This window comes from Mytilus californianus, unplaced genomic scaffold, assembly GCF_021869535.1.
Source record: "Mytilus californianus isolate M0D057914Y unplaced genomic scaffold, xbMytCali1.0.p SCAF_17, whole genome shotgun sequence".
In the NCBI taxonomy this organism is placed as follows: domain Eukaryota; kingdom Metazoa; phylum Mollusca; class Bivalvia; order Mytilida; family Mytilidae; genus Mytilus; species Mytilus californianus.
The window spans coordinates 11,730,051-11,752,760 of record NW_026262659.1 but is presented as its reverse complement, the minus strand read 5'-3'; the positions used below and the strand labels follow the sequence as shown (position 1 = coordinate 11,752,760).

General features: G+C 33.2%; 2 long non-coding RNA genes across 4 annotated transcripts; both read right to left on the bottom strand.

Moving 5' to 3' along the window:
• Window positions 1–2,415: 2,415 nt before the first annotated feature.
• Window positions 2,416–4,260, bottom strand: LOC127726417 (uncharacterized). The gene is made up of 3 exons (XR_007993528.1): window positions 4,107–4,260; window positions 3,547–3,634; window positions 2,416–2,540 (listed from the first exon to the last, which is right to left on the bottom strand). It is a non-coding gene; the product is annotated as an uncharacterized LOC127726417 (long non-coding RNA).
• A 5,953-nt stretch (window positions 4,261–10,213) lies between these two features.
• LOC127726408 (uncharacterized) lies at window positions 10,214–17,669 on the bottom strand. Of its 3 annotated transcripts, none has more exons than XR_007993517.1 (3): window positions 17,647–17,669; window positions 12,105–12,203; window positions 10,214–10,855 (listed from the first exon to the last, which is right to left on the bottom strand). It is a non-coding gene; the product is annotated as an uncharacterized LOC127726408 (long non-coding RNA). The 3 variants fall into 3 exon arrangements; XR_007993515.1 differs by lacking the exon at window positions 17,647–17,669 and adding an exon at window positions 17,449–17,543; XR_007993516.1 differs by lacking the exon at window positions 17,647–17,669 and adding an exon at window positions 17,420–17,466.
• Between the last annotated feature and the right edge of the window lie 5,041 nt (window positions 17,670–22,710).

The following is a 22,710-nucleotide window of genomic DNA, read 5'->3' as shown; positions in this document are numbered from 1 at the left end:
TTGGTCTTTTTTAGCCATAGTGTTGTCAGTTTATTTTCGGCTTATGATAGATATAAGAAGATGTGGTATGAGTGCCAATGAAACAACTCTCCATCCAAGTTACAATTTATAAAAGTAAACCATTATAGGTCAAAGTACGGTCTTCAACACAGAGCCTTGGCTCACACCAAACATCAAGCTCTGAAGGGCCCCAAAAATGACTAGTGTAAAACCATTCAAACGGGAAAACCATTCAAATGGGAAAACCAACGGTTATGAGTTTGAATGTCTCTGGTATCTTTTGCCTCTGTTGTCTATACAAAATATGGTTCTTAGATACAGGTTGGTTTTAAAAGAAAATTAGTTCAATATGATGGATTTCTATACATAGTGTGTTTCTGGATACACGATGTCTATAATATCAAGATACAAGTTGTCTGGGTATGGTTCCTAGATTCTAGTTTTCTATATTTCGTATGGTTCCTGGATATATGTTGTCTATATACAGTGTGGTTCCTCAATATGAGTTGTCTATAGATGGTGTGGTTCCTAGATACAAGCTGACTATATATTGTGTGGTTCCTAGAAACATGTTGTCTATATAAGGTGTGGTTCCTCGATCTAAGTTGTCTATAGATGGTGTGGTTCCTAGATACAAGTTTTAAATAAATGGCATGGTTCATAGAAATAAGTTATTTATAGAAGGTATGGTTCCTAGATATAAGTTATTTATATAAGGCGTGGTTCCTAGATATAAGTTGTTTATATGTGGTTTGGTTCTTAGATACAAGTTTTCTATAGATGTAATGGTTGCTTGATACAAGTTTTAAATACATAGTATGGTTCCTAGATATAAATAAACTCATCATAGATACCAGGACTACATTTTTTATTTACGCCAGACACGCGTTTCGTCTACAAAAGACTCATCAGTGATGCTCGAATCCAACAAAGTTAAAAAGGCCCAAAAAAGTATGAGGTTGAAAAGCATTGAGGACTAAAATTCCTAAATTTTTTGCCAAATACAGCTAAGGTAATCTATTCCTAAGGTTATCTTAAGATGGCGTGTTAAGATGGCGTGGTTCTTAGATACAAATTGTCTATAGATGGTGTGGTTCCCAGATACAAGTTTTAAATAAATGGTATGGTTTCTAGAAATAAGTTATTTATTGAAGGTATTGTTCCTAAATACAATATATGGTATTGTTTCTGGATACGGATACAAGTTGTCTTTAGATGGTATGGTTCCAAGAAATAACTTAGTCTTATGGAGATGAAACGCGCGTCTGGCGTATTAAATTATAAGCCTGGTACCTTTGCTAACTATTAGCATGTATTATTGTATTGTTTATTTGTGTATTTCTTTGTCCTGAAAGTTCTTGCATTTATTTGTACTGTAGTCCTGTCATGTAATGTTGTCCTTTTAGTGTTATATTTAACATTGCCATAAAAGCACGAGGTTTGGCTAGCCACAAAACCAGGTTCAACCCACCATTTTTTCTTAAAATGTCCTGTACCAAGTCAGCAATATGGCAGTTGTTATCTTATAGTTCGTTTCTGTGTGTGTTGCATTGTCGTTTGGTTTTTTGTTGCACTTTAGTGTTTCTGTTGTTTCGTTGTTTTCCTCATATAGTTGATGTGTTTCCCTCGGTTTTAATTTGTACCCCGGATTTGTTTTCTTTCAATCGATTTATGACTTTCGAACAGCGGTGTACTACTGACGCCTTTATTTATCTATATATTGCTTGGTTCCTAGATAGCAGGTGTCTATACAGACGGTGTGGTTACTAGATATAAGTTCCCAGCAGGCATTTCAACGTTGAAACAACGTTGAATCAACGTTGATCTGTAACGTTGAAAAGACGTTGAAATAACGGTTGGTTTTGAAAGTTGACACAACGTTGAATATCTGACGTTGAAACAACGTTATATTTTCAACATTGTATCAACGTTGATTTTTGATTGAATATAGGTTGAAACTTAACATTGAAACAACGTCACCCTAATATTGCAGCAACATTCTTTCATGTTGAAATAAGCAATACATTGCTTGTTGTTGGTTCATCAGTCACATGTGTTTGTTGTTACAAATTTAGGCGGTTGGTTTTTCTCGTTTGAGTTGATTATTGAAAGGTGTATTGTGTCCGGGTCTTCTGTATTGCGGTCTATACGGTGTGGTGTGTGCTTATTGTTGAAGTCCGTTTAGTGACCTCCACGTCAATTGGACTCTGGTGGATATTTGTCTCATTGGAAATCATACCACATCTTCTTATATCTATAATAGTTAGTAACCACACAAGATATTGAAGCCACATGACTCTACAGAGGACATCAGCAAGATTTGAAAAAAAAACAGTACAACAGATGTCAAGTTATGACAAAAGCTAAATTAAATATAGCCAAAAGGTGATCTGGTAAATGAATACAAATAATCTCTTCATCAATTTTTATTATTTTCATGAAAATGAATTGTAGTCTCTAAACTCCTCCAACCATTTCTGGTGCATAATCCTTCTTTAATTCAGCTTCTGTTATATTTGTGTAGGCCTCCATTACTCTTCCTGAAAAAACAAACACAAATAATATTTTGTAAACATGACTTAGCAATTACGTAGAACGCCAAAGGCAGGGAATAAAATGTTATATAGGCCAGGTTTTTTTTAAATAATTTACTGGTTTATATAATAGCGGATCCGTTTTTACCATTTTTTTCGCTCCTGTACATGTACAATGTAGCAATGACGCCTATCTCGAGCACCACGATCTATTGTTCAAATGCCACCTATTTCGGCCACCACGATCTATTGTAACAATGCCACCCATCTCAAGCACCAGGATCTATTGTAACAATGTCACCCATCTCGAGCACCAGGATCTATTGTAACAATGTCACCCATCTCGAGCACAAGGATCTATTGTTAAAATGCCACCTATCTCGAACTCACGATCTATTGTACAAATGCCACCCATCTCGAGCACCAGGATCTATTGTAACAATGCCAACCATCTCGAGCACCAGGATCTATTGTAACAATGCCACCCATCTCGAGCACCAGGATCTATTGTTAAAATGCCACCCATCTCAAGCACCAGGATCTATTGTAACAATGCCACCCATCTCGAGCACCAGGATCTATTATAACAATGCCACCCATCTCGAGCAGCAGGATCTATTGAAACAATGCCACCCATCTCGAGCACCAGGATCTACTGTTAAAATGCCACCTATTTCGAGCATCAGGATCTATTGTAACAATGCCACCCATCTTGAATACCAAGATCTGTTGTAACAATGCCACCCATCTCGAACACCAGGATCTATTGTAACAATACCACCTGTCTTATTGATTGCAGAGGTTATGTTTTAAATTTGATATGCATTAAAAAAAATATTAATCCAAATAAAATCAAATCAAATCAAATGTCTTTACTAGTATTCCTAATTAAAGGGCCCATATAGAGCATATAAATCAATTCAAATCACAAAGTTCACACAAACAACACAGGCAATCCAACATACATACTGATTATTGATAAAATGTTAAAAATTTTAAAAAAAAAACATACCTTGACAGCTATTACTTTTATCCTTAAATCTTTCTTTCCTAAGTTACTGATCTGTCCCTTTCCTAAGTTACTGTTCTGTCTCTAATACCTGTGCAAAAAAAAAGAATAACATCGATCATCATCGCCAAGCAATATTTTAAATTTGTAAAATTATTAAAAATTTCAGAGAATAGTTGACAATAATTAAAATAGTGTGATTATGGATGACGGGTTAAAACTTTAGATAAAAAAGGGGGAGATGATAATCTTACTTCGCAAAAGTTCCTTTTCTTTAACAAATCCGTAGTAAATAACTAAAATGAGCTGTATGTAGGCTGAGTATGGTGTTTCTAGATTGTAGTACATATTTATATAGAAGTGCAGTAATAAATTTGAACGTACAACAAAAAATATGGTGTACACACTGAAGTCAGTAATGTTATCTTTACAACATACACTATGGCGAGATTTTCAAAATATACACGTACGTTTGTGCATTTATAATCTCCCAATGTTAACATCACACAAGCATTAAAAGACAATTAGTACAGCAACGGATAATAATTTAAAGAAACACTTACATTTCTATGAATTCTTCTTTGATGAAAACGGTCCTAAATAATGTCCAGGAAAATTATACAATTTCCGCGTTTGAAAAAGGCGGTTACACACGTGTGGTCATACATTAATCAGCATCATGTCACGTGATAATTTTATCAATAGATTATTGGGAGTGCTAATCCGTGTAGATGCCGCACTTTCACATGCTGTGTCTTATCTTTGATTAATATATTTCCGGATAATAACAAATTAGTTAGTAGCATATTTCGATGAATGATAATTTAAATTTATACACTTTTATGATTTTGATAAACGTCCCGGTTTTGGAATATTCCTAATTTTACTAGATATTGTACAAAAAAAAATGAAAGGAAACATTGATTACAATTTTTCATAGCAAAATCCTTATTTATGAACTTTTGTTGATACAATAACAAAGGATGTACAACTATAATTATTCACCTTTAACGCTAATGGTGGATAATTTTTTACACCGATGCATACAATTTTTTTTCTGGACGAACCTCCATCGTCGACATGTCAACCAACATTTAACGTTGAAACAACATATTTATGTCAACCTAACTTCAACATTGAAAATTCAACTAAAATTCAACGTTGAATCAACTTACTTTCTGCAACATAACTTCGACGTTGCTGTTACAACGTTGAAACAACGTTGAAGCAACGTCATGACGAAATATCAACCACATTTCAACGTTGAAATGACGTTGCGTGCCTGGTGGATTATCTATATATGGTGTGGTTCCTAGATACAGGTTATCTTTATATGGTTTTGTTCCTCGATATAAGTTTTTTATAGATGTTGGGGTTCCTAAATACAAGTTGTCTATAGATGGTGTGGTTCCTTAGTACATGTTGTCCATATATGGTGTGGTTCCTTGATTCAAGTTGTGTACAGATGGTATGGTTCCTAGATATATGTTATCTATAGAATGTGTGGTTCTTAAATTTATACAAGTTGTCATTTATGGTGTTGTTTCCTCGGTATAAGTTGTCTATAGATGGTATGGTTCCCAATACAAGATGTCTGTAGATGGTGTGATTCCTAGATACATGTTGTCTATAGATTACTCTACCACTTGGAACTCATATGTCAATATCTTCCTTTTAAGCAGCAATTCCCTATTAAGGAAATCATGATAGGGAATGCAAACTTTTGAATATCATATCAACTGTGAGATAAATAATCTATATGCAGCTGCTTCTGGGATGTCATTACATAGAAACGGAAAATGTACAGTGGGAAGCTGAATCATCTCTATATTGTCGTAAAGTTTTGATCTCAGCCGATACTCATTGTCAATTTTAGATATAAGTCATGATATGAGGCAGATTTATCTGTATATTGTGTATCCTTAATTTCACGTTCAATGGGATAGATTTGTTCAACATAGTCACCAAACTTTGAATTATTCAATGTGATGACCTCATCTAGATAGCAAAAAGTGAACTCATAAATTATAATGCTAGCTTCTTTTCATTCTTCCGTAGAAGCTCCGTATGGAGTCTGTCTCATGTGAATAACGGAACAATTCGGCAGGAAGAAGAGCCCAGTTGCTTTCCATGGGATTCGGTCGATAGTTTGTAGGAAAAAAACGTCCTCCGAACGTGATATATATTGTATCAGAGTTTTTTGTTTGTTTACAAAGTACGATTTATTCAACCCTAAACAAAGACTTTTGAAGCTAGTTGGCCATTTATTTTTCATGAAACGAAGCAGAATCCATTAAAAGCTTCAATAATAATTGTATGTACTGTAACACATTATAATTTTATTCAACAAATAATGCTTGTTACAATTACTATCAAGATTCAAAACTTTTCTTGACGTACCCTTTTAATTCGAATAATCTCTTACAACATTCAATTTATACTGTTTTAAATAGCTACATATCTTATACCAGAAGATCCAAATACCTCAGACAACAATCATAGAATGAATCAAATAGCTATATACTTCATACCTCAAGGTCGAATTGTCTCAAAACTTATAGACTGTACTAAAAAACAACATACCTTATACAATTAGGTCAAATAACCACACGCAACACTTATAGAAGAGGGACGAAAGATACCAGAGGGACAGTCAAACTCATAGATCGAAAACAAACTGACAACGCCATGACCAAAAATAAAAAGACAAACAGACAAATAATAGTACAGATGACACAACATAGAAAACCAAAGATTAAGTAACACGAACCCCACCAAAAACTGGGGGTGATCTCAGGTGCTCCGGAAGGGTAAGCAGATCCTGCTCCACATGTGGCACCCGTCGTGTTGCTTATGTTATTACAAATCCGATAAATAGTCTAATTCGGTAATTCACATTCGTGAAAAGGGAGTGTATTGTAGTTACGACATAAGGAACATATCCGATATCATCTGTGAAACGGTTATTCCATAACGGTCAACCAACTCGTGATGGTGTCCGTAAAATTTACGAAGGGATGACTTCAACTTCATCATTTGGAACTCTTGGTTTAATAGCTTCCTTGTGAGCAGCAATCCTCTATCAAGGAAATCATGATAGGAAACACAAGCCCGGGAATATCGTATCAATTGGGAGATATATACTCCTTATGCAGGCGCTGCTGGAATGTTGCTACATAGAAATGGAAAGTTCACAATTGGGAAGCTGAAATCATCTCTTTTGTCGTAAAGTTTTGTTTTCAACCAACCCTCATTGTCAATTTCTAGATGTAAGTCAAGATATGAGGCAGACTTAACTGTATCTGTAGTATCCTTTATCTCTAGTTCGATGGGATAGATTCGTTCAACATAGTCACCAAATTTTGTATTATTTAGTGAGAGAACATCATCTATATAGCGGAATGTAGAGTTAAAGGATATTGCTAACTTCTTATCTTTCTTCCTAAGAAGTTCCTGTATGAAGTCAGCCTCATAATAATAAAGAAACAAGTCGGCAAGAAGAGGGGCACAATTGATTCCCATTGGAATTCCGACAGTCTGTTGAAAAACACGTCCTCCAAACGTAACAAATATGTTGTCAATCAAGAAATCAAGCATCTTGATAATGTCAGTTTCAGAGAATTTTTTGTTTGAATCAGAGTGATTCTTTACAAAGTCTTTATAGACTGTACCAAATAACCATTTACCTTACACCATAAGGTCCAATTACTAGTACATCATACAACACTTACAGAATTATCAAATGACCGTATACTTTGTATCATAAGGTCCAATTACATCATACAAAACGGTACACACTTTTTTCATATTATATAATTACCATGTAAATCTTTGAATGATGGTTTTTTTTTGTGTTAATATTGATTTTGTTATCAGTAAGTTAAAAGCAAACTCAATGATATTATTGTTATATATATACACACTTTCATTGATCTACAATCTATCGACTCTCGTATCTTGGCATTGCACAAGGTCATGTTTTTCTCTGACTGTTTATGATGTCTTTACACTAAATCCATTGGATGGTGGATGTGTACTGATTAATAATTTAGTCTTGGATGAATGCATTTTTTTTTATATAAGTTGATATTGGCTTTGAACTAGCTGCCGGTAACTTCGATCGAGTACTCTCAGATCTGTACTTAGTGTCTTTATGTTGTTGGGATGTACAATACCCGGTCACGTCCACGTTGTTTTGTTTTATTTATTTCTATGTGTATCATCTGATGAGTTCAGCCTTTTTCAACTGATTTTTATAGTTCGGTCTTATGTTGTACTGTTACACCACAGTTCCAGGTTAGGAGAGGGTTGGACTCCCGCTAACATGTTCAACTCCCGCCACATTATGTATCTATGTGCTCACTGCTGGTCCCAAGTCAGGTGCCTGTAATTCAGTGGTTGTCGTTTTTTGTTGTGTTACATATTTGTTTTTCTTTCATTTTTTTTTTGTACATTATGCCGTTAGTTTTTTGTTTTTTGAATTGTATTACATTAGTGATTTCGGGGCCTTTTATAGCTGACTATGCAGTTTCAGGCTTTGTTCATTGTTGAAGGCCGTACGATGACCTATAGCTATTGATTTCTGTGTCATTTGGTCTCTTGTGGAGTTGTCTCATTGGCAATCATACATCATCTTCTTTTTATATATATATTCCTTTTTTTAACTGAACTAGTATACATTATTTTATGAGCAAACTGAAGCCCGCCTCCAGATGTTGGATTTTCTCTATTCGTTAAAGACACATCGGTTGTCTTTTTGACACATTCCCTGTTTCTATATAACCTCTATTCTAGATTTACCTATCAACCATAGACAACATATACAGACTGTATCTAAAACCTACAGACAGCATATACTGGCTCTGTCCAACAAGCACAGACAATATATACACACTGTATCTAGCAATCGCAGTCAATATACACAGAATGCATCTAACAACCACAGACAATATACAGACTGTATCTACAACCCACAAACAGCATATACAAACTGTGTCTAACAAACACAGACAACATATACACAATGTATCTAGCAACCAAAGACAATATTCAAAGACTATCAAAGAACCACAGACAATATACACAGAATGCATCTAACAACCACAGACAATTTAAACAGACTGCATTTGACAACCACAAACAACATATACACACTGTATCTAGCAACCACAGACAACATATACCCACTGTATCTAGCAACCACAAACAACATATACACACTGTATCTAGCAACCACAGACAATATACACAGACTGTATCTAAGAACCACAGACACCATATTCACACTGTATCTAAGAACCACAGACAACATATACACACTGCATCTAAGAACCACAGACAACATATACACACTGTATCTAGCAACCACAGACAACATATACACACTGTATCTAGCAACCACAGACAACATATACCCACTGTATCTAGCAACCACAGACAATATACACAGACAACATATTCACACTGTATCTAAGAACCACAGACAACATATACACACTGTATCTTAGAACCACAGACAACATTAACAGACTGCATCTAACAACCACAGACAACATATACCCACTGTATCTAACAACCACAGACAATAAATGCAGACAGTATCTTATAACTGCAGTATTGGTGTGCCTTTCCCAAGTAAGGACAATGAAGTTCAGTGGTTGTTGTTGGTTCATGTCTGTCATATTTGTAAATTGATTTTCTATAAGTTAAGACATTAGTTTTCTCAATTGAATTGTTTCATTTTTTTTCATGTTGATGCCTTTTAATGCTGACTATATGGTATGGGTTATTTTTTTCATTGTAGAATTTTGTATGGTTGTCAATAACTGCTAAAATCATTTGAACTTTGGTGGATAGTTGTCTCATTGGCAAACATATACCATATCTCCTTATTCATATACAGACAATTTATATAGTCTGTATCGAAAAACTGCAGACAATTTATATAAACTTTCTTGAAGAACCACAGACAATATATATAGACTGTATATTATAATCACAGCTAACAAATATTTCAGGTTTATATTATTTTCTCTAATTCTTCGTCAATTTATCCCTTTCTGCACCCATTGTATGAAACAATTTAATCAACGTGTGGTTCGTTTGATCTCAGTTCTTCATTGGTTAAAATCCGATTAAGACGTCGAATTTTCTTGTTTTCCTCTGAATTTTCTATTGTGACGGCATGATAAAAGGCAACCATGCCTGATGACGTCAGATAGAAAGAACACATCTTTTTGCAGATCATTCGAAAAGAAGGAATAAGTTTGCCTTCATATTGTTAGAAAATCATTAGACAAACAGATTCCACCACCAAATCTCGTGTAATACGATATTTATCCACTCTCGACAGTTAAATTTTAAATATTTAAAACGCTCGGCGAGCCTCTAGTTTTAAATTTGAAAATTTAACTGTCTCGAGTGGATTAATATCGTATCACACTCGATGCAATGGTAGAATCTATATTTATTAGTTGTTTATAAATATGTGTATACTCTGTAAACAACAGAATTGTAACACAAATGTGTTTAATACCTTTGTTTCTGTTATTACCTGTATTATCTAAAACTAATGTGTTTGTAAATATGCCTTTACGTCAAAATGTGTTTTTAATATAACAAGTGATGGCCTCATTAAGTATTCAGCTTATATAATCAAAAACTAAAATAGTCCTTTTGCTAATGTCACATATATTCTGATAATTTACAAAATGTAATGGATAATATGTCCTTCACACCTTGGTTCTAATTATTGGTAAGCATTTCTGAGCAAGTTGTTTCAATTAATGATAATGACTTTTACTCATTATTGAAATATAAGCATAAATATTTACAAACAATCGATGGTATTGATTTTAATTATTGTTATACTCAATTATGCTTCGATAAAGATGTAGGTATCATATTCCAAAAGTAGTATACATGTATACTATTTGTTTAGTTAGTTTTCATATTATCTAAGCAGAATTTCCACCTACCATCTCTTTTATTCAATGAAATTTTTAAAAAAAGCTTCAAGAAAATTTTCATGGATAATTTAAATATTACAAAAATATTTTTAAAATAGGTATTTTTTTCATGTCATTATTATATACTAGACAACTTGTAAATAGTTCCTATAATTAAAGACACCAAAAGATTATAATTTTTCATATACATTTATGTGCAGTGCCTATGAAAAATTTCAATAGTTCATGTATTACAGAATGTTAAAATCTTTTTTTGTTGTTTTGTTCAGTTATTCTGCTCAACCATCTGTGTGCTAACTCCTTGAGGTTTTATGTGAACTTTGACATAGTAGATGTTGAACAACCTGAAATATAAAATTCTTATGTTAGAATGTGTAAGCTCTCATTAATTCTTTTAGAACATAAACTATAAATTTTCAAAGAAGTCAGACAGAACACATTGCATTTTGAGAAGAAAGTATAGAATTTGGTGCATGAAAGACCTGAAAAGAGCAAACTCTCTACAACTCATTACTGTATAGCAGTTGACCACATTCTGTCAAATAGTTTCTGACGAAAATATCTTTTTTTTCATGCATGATCTTGCAGAATTCATAGAATTGGCAAGCAAGAGGTTTTGTGAGTTGATACATGTCTTTTCATCTTTGTTATTCATGTAAATTAATCATTGAGTGATAGATTTCTCTTACAAGATATTTAAAGGTCCAAGTGAATAAACTATAAAGAGACTTATAACTATTGTAATTATTCAATTGGTAATAGAACAGATAAATGTTTAAATACCTTGACCAAAGAAGATGACCCAATGTAAAAGTTCCATTAGGTTTGCAAGAAGATCAATATTACACTCTTGCATAGAATAACATTCTTGTATAAATAACCAAGGGTTTCCTTGCCACATATTTTATAATGTATATATTTTCTTGTGTTAGAAATATATAAAAGAGTAGATTAAGAAATGTCTTTTCTGACCATTGCAACAAGCTGAAAGTGTTTCAAATTGATGATTACATGTGTAAGAAAATATTAAAACAGGACACTTTTTGTTTATCTTTTAATACAGAAAATCGCCCAAAACACTTTAATTATGTAAAATGGAGGTTGTTGTAAAAGTGGACAAATGGTCAGGATTTCAACCAATATTATAAGCCTAGGAAACATAAATAGCAGGGCCTTGTTTACTTAATTTTCAAGCTAAATATTTCATTTGTCACAACAAACATGATCAGAAAAATCTTTTTTGCTGATAAATTGGCTCCAGTTGTTTTTGTGGTTTAATTGTCATGCTTGTATTGATCTGATGAGTTAGGCCATTTATCAGCTGAACATTTTTATTTGTTCTTTAATGGGTTTGCTCATTGTTGAAGGCTGTACAATGACCATTAGTTCCTTACCTTTATGTCAATTAGTCTCTGGTGGCAATCATACCACATCTTTTTATTTTTATACCTATGTTTCCAGTCCAAAAACCTATGAATTAATTCATAGAGAAAAAGGGAATTTTTAATTTTAAATGATGGGGTTCAAAATTAATGCATGGGGCACTTACCAAATCTAAAAATAAAACATTATTGATATTGTCTACATACATACCAGTATCTAATACATCTGGTGTGACATTACAGAGTGTGTCCAAAACCTTTACAATGTGATTTGTTAACTAAGAATGAATGCACCAAGTCTCCTGGAACTCTGTAGACAGAAAAATAATTGAATTCAATATAACAATTATTACAGGTAATGTATAAGCTAAATGTATTGTCTATGGTTGTTACATTTGGATTTATATATTGTCTATGGTTCTAAGATACAGGCTATATGTATTGTCTATGGTTCTTAGGTTCAGTCTATATGTATTGTCTATGGTTCTTAGAAATGGTCAATATGTATTGTCTATGGTTCTTAGATATGGTTCTTAGGTTCAGTCTATATGTATTGTCTATGGTTCTAAGATACAGGCTATATGCATTGACTATGGTTCTAAGATACAGGCTATATGTATTGTCTATGGTTCTTAGGTTCAGTCTATATGTATTGTCTATGGTTTTTAGAAATGGTCCATATGCATTGCCTATGGTTCTTAAATATGGTTCTTAGGTTAAGGCTGTATGTATTGTCTATGGTTCTAAGATACAGGCTATATGTATTGTCTATGGTTCTTAGGTTCAGTCTATATGTATTGTCTATGGTTCTTAGAAATGGTCGATATGTATTGTCTATGGTTCTTAGATATGGTTCTTAGGTTCAGTCTATATGCATTGTCTATGGTTCTAAGATACAGGCTATATGCATTGTCTATGGTTCTTATGTTCAATTTATATGTATTGTATATGGTTCTTAGATAATAGGCTATATGTATTGTCTATGGTTCTTAGATATAGGCTATATGGCAGATTCCATGTAAGAAAGTGAAACAACTCCCATAAGCACGTTAGGCAAAAATCATAAGCAATGAACTTCTGTTTTTGAATACATGCTTTACTCATAAAGATAAAGACAATTTGACCAAAAAAAAAATTATGAGCATCATCCTTTTTAAATAAACGAAGCCTTAAATATTATGTTTCTAACATAAGATTTGACAGACTTTATTGTTTCTGACATAAGATTTGACAGACTTTATTGTTTCTGACATAAGATTTGACAGACTTTATTGTTTCTGACATAAGATTTGACAGACTTTATTGTTTCTGACATAAGATTTGACAGACTTTATTATTTCTGACATAAGATTTGACAGACTTTATTTTTTTCTGACATAAGATTTGACAGACTTTATTATTTCTGACATAAGATTTGACAGACAAATTGAGTTTCTGACATAAGATTTTGACAGACTTGATTCTGACATAAGATTTTTCATACATAAGATATTTTGACAGACAATATATATTTGTTTTTTTTTTACTGATATTGGAAATCAAATCCTAGTTGAAATTCATTTTTAAAACTCCTGGAAAATACTGCAGCCTAACATCTAACAAGATTTCACTACAGGTCAAAGAACTTTAACTGTTAGCACATTCAAATGTTTCAGACATAAGAAAACAAAGTTTGACAGATCTTATGTAGGAAACATATAAGTTAAAACTATTGCTTGAATAAAGTTAAATGAAAGAATCAACATGTGTTTTTTCTTATGCACAGCATGACTTACAGTTTTAACTGGCATATATTGGAACCTACAATGATTTTGAAAGTTTTTACAGCGATGTTCCTGACATAAGATTTATTGACAGACACTGAGCTATAAAGCAAGATATTTGAAAGTGAAAAAAAATATATATCACAGATGTTTTTGACTAAAAAAAGTAACAAATTTGGGAACAGGGATGTTTGAATAACCAGACTACACTAGTAAATACCAGTATACAAGTGTCAACATAAAGCATTGCAACACATAAACATTGTGTAAAAAATGGGAGTTAATTCTGTCAAAATTTTTGCATTTTTTCAACTTGTTTTAATCATTTCTACTTTAAACGGAAACAATCATATCCAAAAATTATTTTTATAATTTCTTCTAACATCATTATTCCTCAAAACATTCACAGATTATCTTTAAAATAAAAGTAATTATTATTTTTATTTATTTATTCATTTTGACGGACATTTCAATTTCTTATATGGAATCTGCCATATGTATTGTCTATGGTTTTTAGATATAGGCTATATGTATTGTCTATGGTTCTTAGATATAGGCTATATGTATTGCCTATGGTTTTAAGGTATAGTCTATATGTATTGTTTATGGTTCGAAGTTATAGGCTATATGCATTGTCTATGGTTCCAAGTTATAGGCTATATGTATTGTCTATGGTTCTTAGGTAGAGTCTATGTGCATTGTCTAAGGTTCTCAGATATGGTCCATATGCATTTTCTATGGTTCTTACGTTCGGTCTATATGCATTGTCTATGGCTCTTAGGTTCAGTCTATATGCATTGTCTATGGTTCTTATGTTCAATTTATATGTATTGTCTATGGTGCTTAGGTACAGTCTGTATGCATTGTCTATAGTTCTTAGATATAGGCTATATGTATTGTCTATGGTTCTTAGGTATAGTCTATATGCATTGTCTATGGTTCTTATGTTTGGTCTATATGCATTGTCTATGGTTCTTAGGTTCGGTCTATATGAATTGTCTATGGTTCTCAGATAAAGGCTTCATGTATGGTCTATGGTTCTTAGATATAGTCTACATGGTCTATATGCATTGTCTATGGTTCTTAGGTACAGTCTATATGTATTGTCTAAGGTTCTTAGGTTCAGTCTATATGAATTGTCGATGGTTCTTAGATATAGGCTATATGTTTTGTCTATGGTTCTTAGGTTCATTCTATATATATATTTCTATGGTTCTTAGGTTCAGTCTATATGCATTGTCTATGGTTCTTAGGTACAGTCTATATGTATTGTCTAAGGTTCTTAGGTTCAGTCTATATGTATTGTCTATGGTTCTTAGATATAGGCTGTATGTATTGTCTATGGTTCTTAGGTTCAGTCTATATATATATTGTCTATGATTCTTAGGTTCAGTCTATATGTATTGTCTATGGTTCTTAGGTACAGTCTATATGTGTTGTCTATGGTTCTTATGTTCAGTCTATATGGTTTGTCTATGGTTCTCAGATAAAGGCTTCATGTATGGTCTATGGTTCTTAGGTTTAGTTTATATGAATTATCTATGGTCTTAGAGAAAGGCTATATGTTTTGTCCATATGGTTCCTAGGTTCAGTCTATATGTATAGTATATAGTTGTTAGATAAAGGCGTTATATATTGTCTATAATTCTTAGATATCAGCTTGATATGTTGTCTATGGTCTTTAGGTACAGTCTATATGTATTTTCTATGGTTCTTAGATATAGGCTTAATGTATTTTCTATGGTTCTTATGTTTAGTTTATATGTATCATATATGGTTCTTAGATATAGGGTACATGTATTGTTTATGGTTCTTAGATATATGCTTTATTAATTGTCTATATGGTTTTTAGGTTCAGGTTATAAGTTTTGTCTATATGGTTCTTAGGTACAGTCTATATGACATGTATGTATTGTTGATATGGTTCTTAGATACAGGCTTTATATATATATATTGTAATTCCAGTGCAGTAAGTAAACTACTAACATGATTAACATGATCAAAGTGTAACCAAATAATCATAAACATTAGGGGAGTATTCAAACTAATAAAATGATCAACCGATATAATAACATGATCATGAATTTTTAGGGCAGAAATCAAAACTATCGGCATGATTAAACCAGGTTATGAAGGACAATAATCAAACAATCGATTCGAAATGATGATATGATTAAACCCTGTAATCACATGATCATTAAAGGCGGATTTAGAGGGGGCAGGGAGCTTCATATATGATAAATGTATAGACTTTTAAACATATTGCTCCAAACGTTGGTTTTCCATACGGCCTCACCCCCTTTCTCAAAATGCTGGAATCATGGATCATGAATAATAAGGGCAATGATCAAATGATTAACATGATCAAAGTGTGATATTACATTATCTAATCTATCATGAATATCAAGGGTAATAATCAAACCTTAAATTAGATAATTATGAATATTAAGGGCAATAATCAAAAATATGTAATCAGATAATCATGAATAGTAAAGGCAATAATCAATAGATTATCATGTTTAAATGTTCAATCATATGATTATGGTTATTATGGGTAATAATCAAATGATCGTCATGTTCGAAACTGTGTAATCAGATGATCATGAATATAAGGGCAATATTCAAACGATCATCATGTTCAAACTGTGTAATCAGATGATCATGAATATTCAGGGCAATAATCAAACGATCATCATGTTCAAACTATGTAATTAAATAAACATGAATATTAAGGGCAATAATCTAACGATCATCATAGTCAAACTGCGTAATCAGATAATCATGAATATTAATGGTCATAATCAAACAATCATCATGGCCTAACTGTTCAATCATATGATCATGATTATCAGGGGCAAAAATCAATCAATCATCATGGCCTAACTGTTTAATCATATGATCATGGTTATCAAGGGCAATAATCAGACGATCATCATGGCCTAACTGTGTAATCATATGGTTATGAACATTAAGGGCAATAATCAAACAGTCATCATGGCCTAAATTTTAAATCATATGATCATGATTATCAAGGGCAATATTCAGACGATCATCACGGCCTAACTGTGTAATCATATGATTATGAATATTAAGGGCAATAATCAAACAATCATAATGGTCCAACTGAGTAATCATATGATTATGAATATTAATGGCAATAATCAAACAATCATCATGGCCTAACTGTTTAATAATATGATCATGATTATCAAGGGCAATAATCAGACGATCATCACGGCCCAACTGAGTAATCATATGATTATGAATATTAATGGCAATAATCAAACAATCATCATGGCCTAACTGTTTAATCATATGTTCATGATTATCAAGGGCAATATTTAGACGATCATCACGGCCTAACAGTGTAATCATATGATTATGAACATAAAGGGCAATATTTAAACGATCATCATGGTCAATCTGTGGAATAATATGATTATGATGATTATGAATATTAAGAGCAATAATCAATCGATCAACATGATTTGAATGTGTGATCAACTTATCATGAATAATAATTTCTTCTAACTATCAACATAATCACACCGTGTAATCATATAATCATGAATATCAGGGGACAACTCTTACTATCAACATGATCACACTACTCACTAGTTATAAGACTTATAGTGATTAACTTATACAGGGAATTTTATAAATTCCAGGTTGGACCAGAGCCTGATATTTTGGCCTAAATGTTTAAAGCAAAGGTATGTTTATTATTTGGTCGTAAACAGGCAGTTTTTGTTTTCGTGTTTACCCTTTTCTGCATCTTTAGGACTCACTTACCCGTCAGTTAACAGCAGTATAAAATAACGTGAAATCGAAACAGAAAGTACACTTCGGAAATTCTCTTTTTCGTAGAATAAATCCGAGTTACATTAAGAACCAATTGTATGATAGATAACAAAAATGAAAAATAAATAAGCCAATCAGAGCGTGGTCCATATCGTGGTTTTTAAATCCTAAAAACCACTACTATTATACCTCAAATTCTGTGTAATTTAAACCAGGGGAATATAAGTAAGGGGGAAGGAAACCAATGATACTATGCTTGGAAGATTTCGTTCGAACCTCTCTGGGTTTGACTATAATTTATGAGAAAATATCAGAGCTGTTCGAAAACTAATTTGTGTTATGCTATTGGTTTAAAAGTTTTGACGGAAGTATGACAATAAGTTATAACATGAATATTTATATATTTAAACTCTGTTTTTCTATCACTAAAAGGTCAATACACAGTTTTGTTTATCTAGGCGGCGTATTAATCACAACCACGCGCCACATCGTTCCTCCATTATACTGTTGTAGATAGTATAACCATTACTGACAGTGTTTTTTTTTATTAATTAATTTGTTTTTTCTGCTTTTTGCTGTTTTGTGTGTGTGTGTGTGTGTGTGTGTGTGATCGAATTAATAGCAGATAGTTTGTCGTTAATCTGCAATACTTCATGTACACCTTATACTTGGTCCGCGGTGTATTCGACTGACTGTTTCATTTTACCAAGGATTTTATTTCACTATACAAATCCTGGATTTTACCATAGATGTATGTTTTTTTTTATACAGCTATGATTTTTCGTACGGTTGTTTTTTTCTCTCTTGTTACAAAGGTCCGGAAACGTGCGCATTATCCTTTTTTTTCAAAGGTTTTTGGTGATATTTTCATTTTTCTTTATTTTTATTCTTGGGGGGGGGGTGCATTTGATAGTAAAAACGGTATATAGAAAATAAAATATAAGAAATAGTAAAATAAGCAATGAGAATATCAGAAAACAGAAATAGAAAGTATTGACTCCGAGGTCATAAATGATTGAGCTATTATATTATAATTCACGCAATTTAAATTGTATGACTCCCTTTCTATTTCTTTTTAATAATCGCTGTAGCCGTAACCTTTGCTATTGGTATTGTGTTTGAAGTTTAACACACGGTTTTCATTACCTTTATGGTTTATTCCTATTCAAAGAATTTGTCAGTTTAACTGATTGTAATTTTTCTCATTATGAATTTAAAAATTTGAACTCTCGGTAGGTGGTACTTCGGTACGTGATCCTTTCACAAAACACAAGCTAGGATATGCAGATATACGAACGAATATATTTTGTATAAATTCATGATTTCCCTTAATACGTTATTTCATATCTTACTTTTTTAATACACGGGTTGGCAAGCGATCCGATAGGTATTTATTTTTCTTTCATTGGATAAATAATCCTACAAGTTTATTTGTATTGATGACGAAAAGGCATGTTACCACAGATGTAGGCCAGCCCTACATGCATTTGCACCAGTTCCAATGTGTGTTTTCAAAACTCTTGAAGAGTAATATATATGCATTGCTTTACATCATATTTTACCCTGTTTTCATCTTCATTCAATGTTTCATATACCATATCCGTTGCTGATCCAGGATTTAAAAAAAAAGGGGAACCACTAAAAAACATCAGGAGTGGGGCATACAGTCTATATGCAAGAGACATGTAGTCCCATAAGGGTGGGCGGGTTCACTTGTCTACCCATCCCCTCACCTCAATCCAATTATGTATGGATTAAGGGGGGGCGTAGAATGAGTACGCCCCCTTTAATTGGATAATATATCATTGTTTAGCATTTAATCGTACAAGCAATTTTGGACCGCCCCAAATCTTTACAAATTCTTTTGATTCTTGTTTTGAAAACACACTATCAGAATCAGAAACGAAAATAAAATATGAAAGCCAGCAACCAACGACAATCACCGAAATACAGCAGCACATGCGTTGAAGACCCATTGGTTTGCCAAGGGCTGTTTTCTGCACTTTGGTCGGGTTGTTGTCTCTTTTAACACATTCCCCGCTTCCATTCTCAATTTGATCCTCCATGACATGGGACAAACGCATACAGAACCTGGCAGGGTTAATAATGTTTGTTAGTGCCCAGTCCTCCCTGTAACTCGAGACAGTGGTCAATTTAATTCATGACCCACTCTTTGTGACATTTTAAAGATAAACAACACTTCGTCAGAAAGACATAACAAAGTATATAAGTTCAGCACTATCCTGATATGAAGCTGTTATCAGTCACAGCAAAACGATAAACTACAGGCTCAATGCGCCTAAAATGCGGATCTTTTTTTGTTTCAAGTCGTCTTTTATTGACATACAATATTTTACACACCACTAAGCACCATCGATCATGTCACTTTGGTTTGAATTGGTTCAGTAGTTTCAGGGAAGCTCTTTTAACTAGACAATAGTCTGTCACTCACTTGGATCTATTTGCATCTTCAAAAATGGCCATTCTCTTACATTATAGACCGGATTCTAATTCAGCATTCATATCTTAGTATCATGTGCAAAACAGTGTAGCCGAGACCATTGATTGGCGCGCTAAAATATCCCATTGACTGGGTCAGATTAGATGAACGTTCGTCTGTAACGCCCACAACTCACGACGTATTTATTATAAACATTTAAACTGTGGGGTCACCAAAGGGTCTCAACGCCTAAATAAAATAATTCGAAAAACTAATCAGGAATAACCTTTGTGTTTTGATTTATGTTGAATACTTAAACGTTCTTAACTTGTGTTTTTGTTATGTTTTGATAATGAATTTTTATGATATCGGACGTTCTTTCAGCAAAAAAGGATTTAACTGGCTTTAAAAGTTACAATGGATGTGTTGATTATTATCTTTTTTTCGGACGTCAAAGCGATTTAACAATTGCGGTTGTCCAATTATGTCATCTTTTAACTTTTATCTGCTCAAAATTTTATTTTAGAACGAATGCATGATCAACTTTAAAAAGTGTGCAAACACAAAACATATAGACAAAATATACTTCTTTCCTGTCTTTTTCGTACTTGCAAGTTATTAGACAGTAAAAAGGCTATTTGGATCAAGCCTTGTGAAATTTGCATTTACGTTTTTGAATAGGTAAAATGTATAGTTTGGTGATCTTTTCTGCTAACTACTATACTTGTGAAAAAACCCTTGGCAACAGAAACATATTCAGCTTTTTTTTAATCGACCCAATTTACATAGTAATGGACGACTTCGTACATTTTATGATCGCAAATAAAATATGTATATAATATACTGTGCACTGTAGTTCGTATATATACTGAGACCCTTTGGCAACCCCACAGTTTAAATGATTATAATAAATACGTCGTGAGTTGTGGGCGTTACAGACGAACGTTCACCTAATCTGTCAATGGGATATTTTAGCGCGCCAATCAATGGTCTCGGCTACACTGTTTTGCACATGATTCTATTTGTAAATCATGCATATTGCTGATCATTTTGGCTGGTTACAGTTTCTCTTGTAAACTACTATTGAATTTGCCCAAAATGCAATAAAATGCTCCGCTGGGCGCAGCTTGATGCGACCGCTGAGGTCGAACCCTGAACAGTTGGGGCAATTATGGACACAACATTCAAGCTTGATACAGCACTGAATTTGGATTGTGATTATATATTTGACACAGCATAGGTTTCTGACACAGTATGAATGTGGTCTAAGAACTTAAAAATTTTTAATTTACCTATTCAAACCATATCATTATTATTTGCTTTTATATATAAATCAGAAATAACCAATTTAAAATGGAAAATTTTAAAGAAAAAAAAAATACCTCCCCTAAATTTTTTGAACCCCCTTATGATTCATCACCCCCAAACTCAATCACAGCCTTCCCTTTGTGGTATGGTACCTTGCAGTACAATTTCAGAGAGATTCATACACTTGAACACAAGTTATTGTCTGGAAACTAGAAAAATGCTTGTTTTTAGGCCCCTTTTTGGCCCCAAATTCCTAAACGTTTAGGGCAATTACCCCCAAACTCAAACCCAGCTTTCCTTTTGAGATATGGAACCTTGTAGTACAATTTCATAAAGATCCATACACTTACAAACAAGTTGTTGTCCTGAAACTAGAAAAATGCTTGTTTTTTGCCCCTTTTTGGCCCCTAATTCCTAAAATTTTGAGGCAATTACCCCCCAAATCAATCCCAGCCTTCCCTTTGTGGTATGGTACCTTGCAGTACAATTTCAGAGAGATCCATACACTTGAACACAAGTTATTGACTGGAAACTCAAAAAATGCTATTTTTGGCCCCTTATTCCTAAATGTATTGGGCAATTACCCCCAAACTCAATTCAAGCTTTCCCTTTGTGATATGGAACCTTGTAGTTCAATTTCAGAAAGATCCATTCACTTACACACAAGTTGTTATCATGAAACTAGAAAAATGCTTGTTTTTTGCCCCTAATTCCTAAAATTTTGAGGCAATTACCCCCAAAATCAATCCCAGCATTCCCTTTGTGATTTGGAACCTTGTGGTACAATGTCAGAGAGATCCATACACTAACACACGAGTTATGTCTGGAAGTTACAAAAAAGCTTATTTTTGGCCCCTAATTCCTTAACTGTTGGTACCATAACCCCCAAAATCAATCCCAACTTTCCTTTTGTGGTATTGAACCTTATGGTAAAATTTCATGGAGATCCATTCAGTTAAACTAAAGTTAGAGTGCGAAAACCAATGTGTGTTCGGACGACGACGACAACGTCATACCAATATACAACCAAAAATTTTTAAATTTTGCTGTCGTATAAAAATTGATTAAATCACTATTTAAGGGTAATAATTCCTTAAAGACTCATCCAAAAGTGTTTGCTGTGTACAGACTGACCAGAATAAAAATCAACAAAGTTTATACTAGACACCATTAGAACCATTCACCTCAAGTTTGGTAAAAAGTTTACAATGGACAACAAGTAAGTTTATACAGTAGTTCAGTGGCTTTATGGGGATGTGAGCTAAAAGGTTTACAGACGACAAACAATGAAATGAGTATGAAGACACAATTAGTCACTTTTGCCAGATTAGCTTAAAAAAAAGGATTCTCTCATAACTCATCTATTTTTAATTTGTGTATATGTCAATGTATACATTGTTTATTGTATTAATTTGAGTATTTTCTTGATCCAAATCAAACTTGTTTCAAAGGTGGCTTTCGGTTGTTGTCTGCTCTTTGGTCGGGTTGTTGTCTCTTTGACATAT